This window comes from Neofelis nebulosa, chromosome X (genome assembly GCF_028018385.1).
Source record: "Neofelis nebulosa isolate mNeoNeb1 chromosome X, mNeoNeb1.pri, whole genome shotgun sequence".
Lineage (NCBI taxonomy): Eukaryota > Metazoa > Chordata > Mammalia > Carnivora > Felidae > Neofelis > Neofelis nebulosa.
This window is the reverse complement of record NC_080800.1, coordinates 26,908,411-26,924,478: the sequence shown is the minus strand read 5'-3', so window position 1 is coordinate 26,924,478 and position 16,068 is coordinate 26,908,411.

Below are 16,068 nucleotides of genomic sequence, written 5' to 3'. Positions count from 1 at the left end.
AAGGAAGCAAAGGGCAACTGCGTGCACTGTGGTGGGAATGTAAATTTATACAGCCACTATGGAAAACAGTATGAGGTTTCTCAAAACCTTAAAAAGAAAACTACCAGGGTGTCTGGGTGGCTCAGTCAGTTCAGCGTCCAACTCTTGATCTCAACTCAGATCATGATCTCACGGTTGGCAGGATGGAGCCCCGTGTTGGGCTCTGTGCTGACAGCATGGAGCCCGCTGAAGATTCTCATTCTCCATCTTTCTCTCTCTCTCTGCCCCTCAGCCACTCACACATACGCTCTCCCTCTCTCTGGAAACAAACCTTAAAAAAAAAAAAAAAAAAAGTAAAAAGAGAACTCCCTTATGATCAACCAACTCTACTTTTGTGTATTTATCTGAACAAGATGAAAACAACCAACTTAACGTTTATTTATTTTTGAGACAGAGAGAGACAGAGCATGAACAGGGGAGGGGCAGAGAGAGGGAGACACAGAATCGGAAACAGGCTCCGGGCTCTGAGCGGTCAGCACAGAGCCCGACGCGGGGCTCGCACTCACAGACCGTGAGATCATGACCTGAGCTGAAGTCGGACGCTTAACCGACCAAGCCACCCAGGCGCCCCGAAAACAACCAACTTAAAAAGCTATCTGGACCACCATATACGCACCCTCCTTGTGGCATTATTTCTAACAGCCAAGATACGGAAATAACCTAAGTGCCCCTCGATAGACGAACGGATAAAAAAAAAGAATGAAATCTTGCCATTTGCAACAACGTAGGTGAAACTTGAGGGCATTATGCTAAGTCAGTCACGCAGAAAAAGACAAATACTGTATGATCTCACTTATAGGTGGAATCTAAAAAGAAGCCCGGTGCTCACAGATACAAAGATAGATGCACAGAACAGACGTGTGGTTGTGGGGGCAGAGAGTGGTGAAGGGGGTCAAATTTTCATTTATAAAATAAGTTGCGGGGATGTAATGTACAGCATAGTGACTATAGTTAATACTACCGTGTTGCATATTTGAAATCGCTAAGAGATACATCTTCAAAGGTTTCATTGCAAGGGGAAAAAAACCTTTGAACTATATAGGGCAACGGATGTTAAGCACACTTACTGTGGCGACCATGTATTTTGTGTTCTTGGACTGGAAGAACTAACGTCCTTAAAATGTCCATACTTCCCAAAGAAATCTGCAGATCTTTTGAAAAAAATTTTATGTGTATTCATTTTTGAGCAAGACAGAGCATAAGTGGGGGAGGGGCAGGGAGAGAAGGAGACACAGAATCCAAAGCAGGCTCCAAGCTCCGAGCTGTCAGCCCAGAGCCCGACACGGGGCTCGGACTCATGAACTGTGAGATCGTGACCTGAGCCAAAGTCAGCCGTTTAACCGACTGAGCCACGCAGGTGCCCCAGAAAGCTCCAGATTTAATGCAACTAAATTCCAAAGACATTTTCACAGAAATAGAACAAACAATCCTAAAATTTATATGGAACCACAAAAGACCCTGAAGAGTCAAAGCTATTTTTGGAAAGAAGAACAAAGCTGGAGGCATCACACGCCCTCATTTCAAACTAGATTATGAAGCTATAGTAGTCAAAACAGTATGGTACTGGCATAAACACAGACATATAGATCGACGGAGCCGAATAGAGAGCCCAGAAATGAGCCCACACATATATGGTCATTTACAACAAAGGTGCCAGGAACAGAGAGTGGGGAAAGAGCAGTCTCTTCGGCAAATGGTGCTGGAAAAAATGGACAGCCGCGTGCAAGAGAAAGAAATGGGACTGTTATCTTACAGCATATTCATATACTAAGTCAAAATGGATTAACGGTTTGAACCTAAGACCTGAAACCACAAAACTCCTAGAAGAACATACAGGGAGATAATATCCTTGACATCAGTCTCAGCAGTGATTTTTCAGATTTAACACCAAAAGCAACGCCAACAAAAGCAAAAATAAACCAGCGGGACGGCAAACGAAAACGCTTCTGCACGGGAAAGGCAACCATTAACAAAATTACAGGGCAACCTATGGAAGGGGAGAATTTTTTGCAAAGTATACATCAAATAAGAGGTTAATATCCAAAATATATTAAGAATTCATGCAATTCAATGGCAAATATATACATACATACATACATCTATATGTATATGTATATGTATATATCTATATCTATATCTATATCTATGTATCCCCAACAATCCTACTTAAAAATGGGCAGAACATCTAAATAGACACGTTTCCAAACATGCCACAGAGATGGTCAACGCATACATGAAACGGTTTTGAACATCACTAAGCATCAGGGAAACGCAAGTCAAAAAAACACAATGAGCTATCACCTCACACCTGTTAGCGTCGTATTAACAAAAAGACAAGCAGTCGGGCTGGGTCAGAAAGCCAGCAATACCCGTGACTGCTGCTCAGGGGAGAGGTCTGAGGAACAGGAAGTGATACTCTCCTAGAATTCCAGACACCTCAGACATTCCCCTGCTGCTAGGATAAACACGGGCCCTGAGACTAACGGGACCGTGAATTTGGGTTGCTGTGGCTTTAAATCTTGGCAGACAGCAGATGGGGGGGGGGGGGGGGTTCACCCCCCCACCCCACCCCAGGGGCCCACGCCAGAAGCCTGGCTGCCCAAGGTCCTTTCGCCTCCTGGAAGGCACCAGACTTTGGGCTGGCGCAGCTCAGTCCTCCTTTTTGGCTTTGGGTGTTCGCACCCCTGCAGGGCCTTTGGGCCACATTCCGGTCTCTCACACCTGGTGGGGCCTCCGGAGCGGGACGCATGGGGTCCCGGATGCCAAGAGATTTGACTGCCTCTGGAAACAACGCCCCGGGCAGCGGCGCCTGCAGCTTGACTCCACCCTGCTCTGAAGCTCAGGGAGCCCCAGGCCATCCTCTCCCTGCCCCCCTCTCTGGACCCGTATTTACTGCCTGACGCCCCGCCACGCCCCGCCCTGCACCCATTGGCCAACTGGTGGAGTGAACGACGCAGGCGCCGGCGACGCACACGGGGACGGGGCGCGTCTCGAAAACATTTTGATACCGTACAGCGTATGACACGAGGCCGTGTCTTCATACCGTTCGCTGCGCAGCCCAATTTTAACAAGACACATTTTTTTCCATGGGACCCTAAGGCCAATCTCGCCAAACTGCCACAAACATTTTAAGCACTTGAACAAGTTGTCGCTAAACTCGACAAAGCATTAAAACCATGGATTAGGTATCCTTCACCGTGTGTTTTATCCTTACCTTCTGAGGCTTCCAAGACTGACTTGGTAAGGCAGAGCTCCCCAGTGGTGCACGCCAACACGTCCCCGGTGTGGCGACGTCTTAAACCTTGAAGGCTTGAGGGTGGCCAGATGGAGCCTGTAACCTTCAGCCTCCCGCAGTTAACCCAGGACGCCCTGCAATTAACAAGCAATCTCTCGGTAAGCCGTGCAAACACTTGGGACGTGCACTTGCGACGTGCAAGCACTTGGGAAATACTGCACTGGGGCAATACGTGAACCCCCACGAGTCGAGGTTACTGGTTCGCCAATTCCCGTCCGTACTACAGCTGAACATCCGAGGCATGCTGACAATTTTCATCAGTCAGGTGTCTGTGGCTAAAATGGGTAACTCTTCTTAAGCCAGAAGACGATCAACATTCAACCCCTTTTCACAGTCAAGACAGCAACAGGGGACTCCAAGCCATCAAGGAAGTTTCTGCATACATCCTTCACACCCCGGGGTCCCGGGTTTGATTTCGCCTTTAACTTGCCTGCATAACCACAAGCCCCTATACTAGGGCTCCGATTAAGTCCTAGCTCACCAGCCTCATTCATGGTTTATGCTGGTTGTCTTTACAGAATTTTTTTTTTTTTTTTTAGTTTAGTTTTTGAGAGAGAGAGAGAGAGAGCAAGCAGGGGAGGGGCCGAGACAGAGGGAGAGAGAATCCCGAGCAGGCTCTGCCCTGTCACTGCAGAGCCCAGCGTGGGGCTGAAACTCACAAACCGTGAGATCACGACCTGAGCCGAAGCCGGGAGTCAGACGCTTAACCAACTGAGCCACCCAGGCGCCCTTGAGAGAATTACTAGTGAAACCTTTTCACTCTCAACAATGTCCTGGTTAGTGGAATCAACTGCCTGGCCACCTACCTGTAATCAGGCTGCACCTAAATTGTTTCAACCACAAGAGTTTCTCAGTAGACATGGTTTTAGCCTTTGGGGAACGACCATTCATCACACACGACTCTCCCCCACTTAGCAGTCCCCCGGTCATTGGGATGACACAGTCTCCTCAAGCCATTTCCAGGGGCCTCTTAGGAAAGAGGCAGGGAATTACCAGTTCTCTTTCCAACCCCAATACAGGCTGTATTCTTTGCATATTCTCCCACACGGGCGGTCTCCAGCTCCTGGAGACATTTTAATGGCCTTAGTTCTTGCATACTTTTCCCACTTTGTCCAACCCTGTAGTCACTTCTCTAAAGTAATTTCATGACACTACCCCAGATAGAAACGCTGACGATCTGAGAAAAGCCGCGTAACAGAGATGGTTTCCGAGGGTGGAGAAAGAAGTTATCCCCATTCCTTTGCATTCACTGAAATGTAACCTCTGACCTCAGTGCATTTACAACTTGTAGCTACTTACAGCGCAGACCTCAGTGCTCTGGCCGCTTTCCCCCTTGTCTTCAGGGCCAGCACTCCCACACCCCAGCTTCAGAGGATGCCGGCGGGCCGGTGATGGCTCACAGCCGCGTCCCTCTCTGGGCATCGCCTTCGGCCACAGGGAACGGCCTTGTGCAAGGTAACACCGCCTCTCTTGAAGCAACAGCCTGGGCCAGTGACTGGCTGATGGGATGACACAAAAACCTAGTCCCCCGGTTTCAATTTGGGACAATGTTGAAGGGCCACCCCAGCTCCAGAGCACCCTGCGGGATCCGCTGGGGCCTCAGTGGCAGACACACCTCGATTGACCTCCTCGGCGCCCCCTGCCTGCCTCACTTCCTTCACCTGTTTCTCCCACCAGCTCGCCCAGGAAGCCCGCGCGTGAACAATCCCAGCGAACTTCCTGCAGCTGAGTACTCCGTCCGCGAAAACACTCCATCTCAGAGCTCGATTCCAGGGAGGGCGGCCCCAAAGCCTGCCCTTAGCTTTCCTGGGAAACAGCCTTGCAAACCGAGAGTAACGTAAAACCATTCTACCTGTCTCTCCATCAGCGGACCGTCAGCCGCTCCGTCCCCCTGCTCCTAGCCCTCAGCCTGGCCTGCAGTCACTGCTGCCTTCCTACCCCGCAAGGTTTCCTGTCGCCGCGCGGGCTCTGCACATCAGTGTCCCTCCCTTCCTCCGTACTGAGCGGAATCACCCTCCTCCTGCAGAGTTTACTCACTCGTGGTTGCTCCCACCAAAACGCTTCTGTGTGATGTGCATGTCCGTGCGCTTCTATTTTTACAGTCCATCCCCCCTGTGGTACGCCCCCGGGCTCACTCTTTGAGCCACTTGTCTTTAACGTGAATGCCAGCTTGGTAAACTCATTCAGTCTCAGGGCCATAAATACCTTCAATATGATGATGTCTCAGGTTGACGTCTCCAGCCGGAATTTCGTCCGTGAACTCCTTCCTTGCAGGTACATTCAGCTGCTTCCTCAACATCCCTCCCTGGAGGTCTCCTGGTCGGGCTTCTCTAACTTCCCACGTCTGAAACTGAGCTCCTGAGGTACCCACCACAACCACCCCCGGCCACCATCTAGAACGTTCTCTACCCCAGCCGTTAATGGCAACTCCATCCTTCCAGTTTCTCAGCCCAAAAAGCATCATGGTCCTCAACTGTTTTTCTTTCTCATTCACATCAGCAAATGCCGTGGGCCCTGCCTTCATCATATATCTAGAATCTGGTTACTTCTCCCCATGCCTGCTTCCCCTGCTCTGATCGGAAACGTCATCATCACGCTACTGGATCATTACAATAGTCTTCAGCTGGTCTCCCAGCTGCTACCTTTCCTCCTTCACCCTCTGCTTCACACAGAGTGATCCTTTTTGTTTGTTTATTTATTTTTTTTGAGAGAGAAAGAAAGAGAGCACGAGCAGGGGAGGGGCGGAGAGAGGGAGACACAGAATCCGAAGCAGGCTCCGGGCTCTGAGCGGTCAGCACAGAGCCGGACGCGGGGCTCGAACTCACGGACCGTGGGATCGTGACCTGAGCCGAAGTCGGACGCTTAACTGACTGAGCCACCCGGGCCTCCTGCAGAGGGATCCTTTTTTTAAATTTTTTTTTTTTTCAACATTTTTTATTTATTTTTGGGACAGAGAGAGACAGAGCATGAACGGGGGAGGGGCAGAGAGAGAGGGAGACACAGAATCGGAAACAGGCTCCAGGCTCCGAGCCGTCAGCCCAGAGCCCGACGCGGGGCTCGAACTCACGGACCGCGAGATCGTGACCTGGCTGAAGTCGGGCGCTTAACCGACTGCGCCACCCAGGCGCCCCCAGAGGGATCCTTTTAAGGCATGATCAGATCTGGCCAGTTTGGGGCTTAAAGCCCACCAACGGCTCCCCCGACCCAGAATAAAAGCTCAAGTCCTTGTAGCCATCTGCAAGGTTCTAACACAGTCTGACCTGTGCCTCTGTCCCCAGCCCTGCTACCTGTCCCCTCGTCCACTCTGCTACATGCACCTTACTGCCACCTTACCGTTTCTGAAACCACCAGTTCTGACCTCAGGGCCTCTGTGCTGGCTGTTGGCTCTGCCCCGGAGGCCTGTTTTGCTGGCTTCCTCACTTCCGTGGGGTCTTTACTCAAAACTCACGTTGTTGCAACAAACGTCTGGGCCCAACATGGAGCCACTTCTGCTCGGGAGACACGTAAGCAGACTGAAACTTAGATCAAGTTTTGTGTTCCTTCAAATGCTCTGCTTGGCCAGAAACACAGTATATCCGGTCAGCCAGTCCCCACCTGCCAAGCCAACTCTGGGCTCTATACTTGGTTCCTCACTCCTTTCTCTTTATCCTATAAAGTTTCCTGCCTTCTGCCCGATTCTGCTCTTCTCTGGACCCTTGGAAATGGGGGCCACCCACTTCATAAAGTGTAATGGTTTGTCTGTTTCACCTAAATTGTCTTCGTGAATCATCTTCTTAAGTTTATTTATTTATTTTGAGAGAGACAGTGCGAGTCGGGGAGGGGCAGAGAGAGAGGAGACAGAATCCCAAGCGGGCTCCAGCACCGTCAGCGTAGAGCCTGACGCGGGGCTCAGACCCAGGAAACGACGAGATCATGACCTGAGCCGAAACCAAGAGTTGGGCGCTTAACCGACTGAGCCACCCAGGCGCCCCTTTCTTTCACCATCTGTTAACAACCTTCTCAGTCGCACCTACCCTGGCCACTGTTAGAATCGCAAACCCCAGGGCATCTGGGTGGCTCAGTAGGCTGGGCATCTGACTTCGGCTCAGGTCGTGACCTCGGGGGTCATGAGCTCACGCCCCGCACGGGGCTCTGCTGACAGCTCAGGGCCTAGAACCTGTTTCGGGGGCTGCGTCTCCCTCTCTCTCGCTCTCTGCCCCTCCCCCACACTCACTCTGTCTCTCAAAAATAAAGAAACGTTAGAAACAATTTTAAGAACTGCAACCCCCAAACACTGTCTGCACCCTGTCCCCACTTCAGTTGACTACATCACATTTATTACCAGCTGGCATACTATAATTCTTTACTTCTATATTTGTGTGTTCTCTGTCTCCCCTAGCTAGAAGGTAAAGTTTGTGAGGGTAGGGATTTGGGTCGTTTTTGTCCACTATGATATGCCAGAGCATCTAGACCTCCCGGCCCATAGAACGTGCTCGGAGTGGATGAAGCTACTAGGGAGGAGAGAGAGTACAGTTTGAAAAGTCACATTTAGGGATCTCATCTCTAGCTTTTCTTTCCTAGGCATTTGTCATGTTCTTTTCATGGAGTGGTGTTCAGAGCTTGAGGACAAAAGAGACAGCCGCAGCCACGTTCCGGCAGTCACAGGCGTGACTGCTCGGGAAGTAAGATCCTAAGAGGAACCAGTAAGGGAAGTGGAATTTCATACAGAAGAAGGGGAAAAAAAAAAAAAACTAACGAGGGTGATTTAACGTCCTACATTAAAGACGATGACGAGTTGTTCTCCAGCCCTGCTGAGGAGAGAACCACCCACCCCCTCCAACCCCCAAAAGAGTTTCAGTGAGAACTTAAAGAATTTGGGAGGATCTACGAGGAAGAATTCAGTAACACCCACCCTGGCCAAATACCGGTTGCAGTGGATTCATCTTCCGCTGGAAGCTGTTACAGGAGAAAGGATTCCCCTTCAAGTCTGGTCCTACTCGATAGCAACGTGGGTAAAAGCTAAAACCAGAATGTCTGATGGCCTCAGAACAAATCTTCCCCTCCTCCGCCTTCTTTGGCCGGACGTCTTGTCTAAGCCTGGCCTTTTCCGCATATGACAACACTTCACAGCCCACCTCGCAACTTAGTTAGCACCCTGCAGCCCATTCTGGCATTTTGATCAAACACAGCTCCGTAAGGAATGTTCAAGTCTTCCTTGAATCTTCCCTCCACCTCCTCCCATCCTCCCACCGTGTTTCACTTAAACATGTTTGGCATCCCAGCTCCTAGATACAGAAAACAGATCGGCGGTTGCCAGAGGTGGGGGCTGGGGGGGGGGGTGGGCAAATGGGTGAAGGGGGACAAAAGGTACAAACGTCCACTTATAAAATAAGTAAGTCCTGGGGATGTAATGTACAGCCTGGTGACTGTAGTTAACAAGATTTCAGTTACTAGGAGAGATCTTTTTTTATTTTTGGAGAGATGCAGAGAGGGAAAGCAGGGGAGGGGCAGAGAGAGAGAGAGAGAGAGAGGGAGAGAGAGAGAATCCCAAGCAGGGTCCACGCCGTCAGCACAGAGTCCGATGCACGGCTCGAACTCATGAACCATGAGTTTGTGACCTGAGCCGAAATCGAGAGTTGGACGCTTAACCGACTTGGCCAGAGATCTTAAATGTTCTCATCATAAGAAAAAAATGCATAATTATGGTGACAGATGGTAATGACACTTATTGTGGTGATCATTTGGCAGTGTATACAAATGTCGAATCATTATGTTGTACATCTGAAACTAACATGATGTTACAGGTCAATTATGCCTGAATAAATAAATATTTTCGGTATCCACAAACTGTATATAATACCCTGATGTACTGATGCAAAACTCAGCCTATTTATATATGTACAACATACAAAAATTTTTGTAAATGGTTGTAACTGTAAAGTAGGGGTTCGTTTATTTTAAAGGGGTTTTTTCTAACTCCAAAAATACAACAGTCTAAACAATTATGTCAATATTCATAAAATACGCATTTACTGGGTTTGTACTTCACGCCAGGCACTTAGGATATGAAGTTCAAAGGCGGTTGGTGTGTAATTTCCAGTCTACTAGAGGATAGAGGTAAGAAGTACTTGCTCTAGGGGCGCCCGGGTGGCTCAGGCGGTTAAGCCTCCGACGTCGGCTCAGGGCACGATCTCGCGGTCCGTGAGTTCGAGCCCCGCGTCGGGCTCTGTGCTGACGGCTCGGAGCCTGGAGCCTGTTTCGGATTCTGTGTCTCCCTCCCTCTCTGCCCCTCCCCCGCCACAGGCTCTGTCTCCGTCTCTCTCAAAAATAAACATTAAAAAAAAATTCTTAACAATAGTTTAAAAAGGAAGTAATTGCTGTAGGTCATGATTAGGCTCACACGAGCTACGAGTGGCAGTACCAGGATCCTTCGCTAAGGAAATACGGAGAATCGGGCAAAATTCCATAGGGAGGACCCCTGCACCGGGTCAGACACTTACATTTGCCAGCACTATGATAATATCCTTTCCTGCGTTTTGTTTGGAAAAGCCCCTTTTCCATTAATTTGATCTTTAGAGTGAATGAGCGTTGCCTGCAGTATCCGATGGTCATGAAAAGATCCTGCATGGAATTGGCACCAGATGTCTAATAGAGTACATGCAGCCCAAGGATCGTCACTGCCAACACGGAATTCCCCATTTCTGGTCACATCCAGCAAGGATTATTTAACAGAAAAGCAGCTTGAATCCAGCAACGACCCTATCTGAATACCAGCCCAAGAGCATTGCTGTACAACAAAACACACATAGTAGGTCCTCACTAATTTTTGGTTGGATTTCATTCTTACATAAGTGAATCAACAAATTAAACACATAACGTGTGCCTGTATTTGATAAACTGATACAACCCCTCTTTCATCAAAAAGGCCGGGTATTTGGAGCTTTCGGTTAGACGTTGCAGATTTCTAAACTATAAAAAAATTAGAGAAGAAGTGCAGGATTCATATTAATAGCAAGAATTGCTATGCTAATTGTGAGTTATTTGTGCTCTGTACCATTTTTTGCTTTCTACTGAGTAGTCATTATCTTACTCCATGTTTCTCTTTCAAATCATTTGGAAAACAAAAACGAAGAAGCTGAATAAGGAGATAGGACCCAACATCTGCATTCTGACGTGTCAAATCAAAGTGACCAGGGAAGTCCTGCCCAACTTAAAAACAAGCAGAGTGACAAAAGTTTCTCTGGCAAACGGTGCAGTCAGGAGAAGCCAGGCTGGGCTGCAGTAACAAATAGACCCCACTATCTCAGTTGCTAACCTCAACAAAGATTTCTTTCTAGGCCACATCACGGGTCAGGGACCAGTCTCCCAACACCCTGCAACTCCACCATTTCAGAAGCCTTTGAGTCCAGCCACATGGAGCAGAAAATGAGGATGTGTAGAAAGCACATTTGTGGGAGGCACAGATCACTTCTGTTCATATTCCCATTGGCCGGAATTCAGTCACAAGTTCCCAAACCCACTGCAAGGAAGCCTAAGAAATACAGTCTTTCTGGGTGCCCAGGAAAAGAAAATGGACTGGTGAAGAGGTAGCCAGTCTTTGATACAAAGGGAAAGAACTTAAAACACACTTTGTATGCAAGCAGTGTTGTATACTGTGATGAGGTTCCCGAGTTAACCCACCCAAAATGCAACTGAAAATCAGCGCTGATAGAGTAACACCCCAGTGACACGAATGTCACCTCTCTGGCCATCTTGTCTACCGAGGCCCAAGTTGAAAACTCGTTAACATAATAGAGGTTCTGCATTCTGTACCTTCGCTCATCTTTTCTTCCACATTTACTGCACCTTCCTGTGGCAGGCGCTGATCTGGGCACTGAAAAGCGGAGATAAGATCTGGTCTTTGCTCCCAGCGGCGATCACAAAACCAACCCCCGTCAGACCGAGATAAGAGCCAAGGTGTTTTCAGAAATTGCACGTACATCGGTAGGGCTGGAACAGAGTGGGCAAGACAAGCGCAGCAAGGTCCATGGAACGAGACGCTGTGTGTCATGCTGACAGTTTGGGCCTTAAATGGGGATCCACTGAAAGGAGTGAGGCAATCAGATGGGTACTTTTGAGAGACCACTCAGACCGCCTGCTGTATGGAAAATGAACTAGGAGGACACGGTGGAGAGGGATGTGGCCGCTGGGCAGCTGTGACTGTTTTGCCATCAAGGACGTTTTGATGTGGACACCTTTGTGCAGGGGGTATTTTCCACGGGGTGATTTTGAGGCAGAATGAAAAACAAATCATTAGACCTTCTCTTTCTCTTTTCAGAATGAAAATTGCTTTGTTGCTTTTCCCTCTGATTATGTGCCCATTGTGAAATATTCAGACAATACGAGGAGGTAGAGAGGAAAAGTAAAAATCACTCATAACCCAGTGCCCGGTGAAGACCACTGTTGACATGTTCAGTGTATATATCTTTATTACTTTCCCCAAGCATACCTCTTCTAATAGAAATGTGATAACACCATAAACACAGATATAACCTGCTTTCTTTGTTTAGCAAGCAATTCGGAACATTTTCTCAAAGCACTAAGTCTGGCTATCATAATTTTTAATGGCCACAGAGAATTCCATGGGTTGGACGTCCGTGTATGGTGGTGGCTAAGAGTATAAGCTCCACATCTGAATTGTCTGGATTCTTTTTTTTTTTTTTAATGTTTATTTATTTTTGAGAGAGAGAGAGAGAGAGAGAGGCAGGGGCAGAGAAAGAGGGAGACACAGAATCCAAAACAGGCTCCAGGATCTGAGCTGTCAGCACAGGGCCCAATGTGGGGCTCAGGGTCACAGACCACAAGACCATGACCTGAGCCAAAGTCGGATGCTTCACCGACTGAGTCACCAGGGTGCCCTGAATTGTCTGGATTGCAATCCCGGCTCCAAGCTAAGGGTCGGCAAACGAAATCTGTAAAGGGCCAAATAAATGTTAGAGATTTTGTGGGCTATATTGATCAGGGTCCTCCAGAGAAAGAGAACCAACAAGATATACAGATAGATAGAGACGCAGAGATACCGATCTATGTAGATATCTACAGAAAGATAGATCTGTATCTCAATGTCTCTACCTATAGATATCTATAACTTTGTGTCTATAGATAGATACTTCTATTTCTGTCTCTGTCTCCTTATCTATATATTTCTATATGAAGAAGAGAGATATTTTAAGGAATTAGACCACATGATGGTGAAGGTGCAGAATATACAGAGTGGACCAGCATGCTAGAAACCCAGGGAACTGTTGCAATCTGAAGGCTGTCTGCTGGCAGAATTCCCTCTTTCTCTATGAATTGATTGTAGGAGGCCTACCCATTCCACGAAGGGTAACCTGCTTTACTCAAAGTCTAGCGATTTAACTGTCAATCTCATCTGAAAAACGCCTTCACGGAAACATCTAGAATAACGTCTGACCAAATATCTAGAGACCGTGGCCTACCCAAGGTGACACATACAATTAACCATCCCATGAGCCACGTGATTTCCGTGGCGATCTACCCACCTCTTTCACTGTGGTGTGAGGGCAGGTATATACCATATGTAAACAAAAGGGCATGGCTGTGTCTCAACAAAACTTTATTTATAGAAACAGGTGGCAGGCTGGCTTTGGCCCATGAGCCGTAGTTCGTTGAGTCCTACTCTTGGCTACTTTCTAACCGTGCAACCTTGGAGGGGTCCTATCCGTCCTTTAAACCTCAGTTTTCTCATCTGTGGGAACCGGGGATGATCATAGTTCTGAATTCAAAGGGCTCACGTGCGAATCAAGAGACAGTACCTGTCGAACACCTGGCCCAAGACCAGGCATGTGTTAAGTGCCCAACAAATCTTCCCCTCATTGTCATTTGTGCATGATCTACTGACAGAAGTTTTTAAACACCTTCATTAGGATATAATTGACGTACAATAAACTGCGTATATTTAAAGTATACAACTTGAAGAGCTTTAACAGATCGATACGCTCATGAAATCATGACCACAGTCAAAGACGGTGAATCCGTCCATCACCCCAAAAGCTTCATCCGCCCCTGGGACTCCTGCCTATGTGTTCAGTTACTTCCTTAGGATAAAATGCCACATGTAGGATCCCCGATTTGTAGGGTACGTTCACTTCGTACTGTTATACATGTTGACAGGTTGCCTTTCAGAAAGGTACCGGTCGGCAATGACTGTCTCTCCTCGCTTATTTTCACTTGTTACGTTGACGCCGTTTCCGGATCGACCCAAGGTAAGGCCACGTGCTCAAGTCGCGAGTGTCGAGTGTGGGCTCGCACTTGACACATCCGGAGACGCTTACACAGCAGGTGATGGGCACTAGATGACGACAACTGACATCCACGGAGGTGGTGCTCCCTTGCGGGAACAAGGTCTGAAATTCCAGCCCAGGTGCGTGATCCACTGAAGGAGCATCCTCGCTCAGATTCTGCCAGACGCTGACTCGGCTGCAAAACAAGCCAGTCACGTGATCAGGAGTAGAGGCGCATCCAGCAGGGAACAAGCCTTCCTACCTCTTAAGGACTTGCTTGCTAATAACTGTTTGTACGCTTGCGGGAATTTGGAGAAGTGGGTTTAAAATTTAATTTCATAGTTGACCCACCAGCCCCTCCCAAGGTGGTGAGGACAGGTACGTACGGCCACCACCCAGCTTTAATATGTTCACTAAAGGACCTTGACATTTGCTGGACTGCCCAATTGGTTAAGATCTGTTTGCAACATCCTTCTTGTCCCTGCCAGTCTGAAAGGGAGATTATGCCTTATTGTTTTCATTTGCATTTTTATTACTAGTTAGGTCGAGTGTCTTTCATATGGCTGGTGCCTTCTTTTGTGAATTACTTGTACATATCTTCTGACCATTTTTATACTATGGTGTTAAAAGCTTTCTTATCGGTTTGTAAGAGATCTTATTATATTAAGGACATTAGTCTTCTGTCATAGGAGTTGCACATGTTTGCCCGTTTGTCAAATGTTTTAACATTGTTTATGGTGGGTTTTTTTTTTTTTTTCTGAAGTAGCAAAGGTTACCAATATTTTTCTTTATGGTCTCTGGCTTTGGTGTCATGGCTTAGACGTTCCTCCCCCAAGAATATATAAATAATCACATAAATTTTCTTCTAAGAGTAAGAAGGACTGTTTTACACATTCCTTGGGAAAAAACATGTAACAGCTGAAAGTTTAATGGTTTGTAAAAAGTAGTACTCAGAGGTTTAAAATTGCCTTTCTGATGGGACGATAAAGTAGCAAAAATGGGTTTTGGCGTAATTTCTGAAATTTGGCCTTCTTGCTCTGCAGACACTCCCTCTCTCTCCCTCCCTCTCTCTCTCTCTCTCTTTCTCTCTCTCTCCCTTCTAACTAACTAATTCAAAATAGAAGGGGAGGTAAATTGGGGAGGCAGAAGACTCAAGAATATAGACATAGGACCCTAACCTTCACCAATGAGATACATCTAGGCCAGCCTTTGAATCAGAAATCGGTGACCCTTTCAACCAAGTATTGGGCTGTAAAATAAAAAATAAGTTTACAAATAACATAAACAAAATGTCTAGAGAGAGAGAGGGGTTGGTGGTCTAGAGAAGCAGACACTGCCCGAGTCCCTGCGACAAGGTCGCAGCAGATAAACCCAGTTTCCAGAAGCATCAGTGGCAGAGTCGCCTGCAGCTGTGCCCACGCCCAGCATTAGTGATGTGATCAGGGCAGCCTGTCCCCAGGAATGGCGGCGACGTGGCCTCCACCAGAGCAGTTCTGCTGGGTGATTGCAGCCCCACTGGAAAGCATGTGAACCTTCTGATGTCTCTCCTGGCTGAAACTAACAAGAGGGGTGACGTTGTTTGCAACGAAGAAAACTGAAGGGTGTGGAAGCAAGGGCAGGAGTGGCTACGGAAAATAGAACCTCAGGGCACTGGGTGCCTAGGTTGGTCTTGCTGGCCTGGTGGGCCTGGGGGCGGTGAGAATTCACCCAGCCTCGGCCCCTGTCAGGGGCTCTCACCTCGCGGTCCTTACTGGGCATTGATTACGAACAAGAGCTAGATTGGCTCTACCAAGCCATACCACCCATCCCCCAAGACCAACCCACTCACGAGTAGTCGAATACTGTGAGACGCTTACCAGTCACATATTAGCGGGAAGGAGAAATCCCCACCCTCTGTAGTGAAGCGGCAGCAGGCCAGAGTCACAGCAATCAGATATACTTCTAACCAGCTTTTTAAAACATTTGACCATCGTGGTGACGTTACGCATCAGAATATTCTATGCGTACCAGAAAGTGACTCAGTGTTTATGACCGTCTTTTGCCTGAGATCCTGGAGGACGTTCAGGGCTATTTGTATCCCGGGAACTGGGATTCTAACATGGAACTTGCTAAACCTTGCATACACACATATAATTAAGACATCTGGCTACATTATGTTGGAATTGTGGTTCTTTGAGCCTGAAAGTGTTCACTTAAATGTGGGCTGCACCAAGGCATAACTTTTTTAGAACACAAATCATAATCCAGTCTTAAAAGACAGTATATAAAAATGTGTAAAAATGTGTAAAAAACAATGGTCTTGCCTCGACAAGTAGACCCTCACCCCAAACCGCTAACGATAATACGTATTAGATGTTCGAAAAGCTCGTGAGATTATTTTCTAATAGAAACTGTTCAGCCCATCCTACCTCTAGGAAATTGACTTAAGGATGAGGTAATACTTTAAGTAAACAATTTAGGAAGTCGATCCAA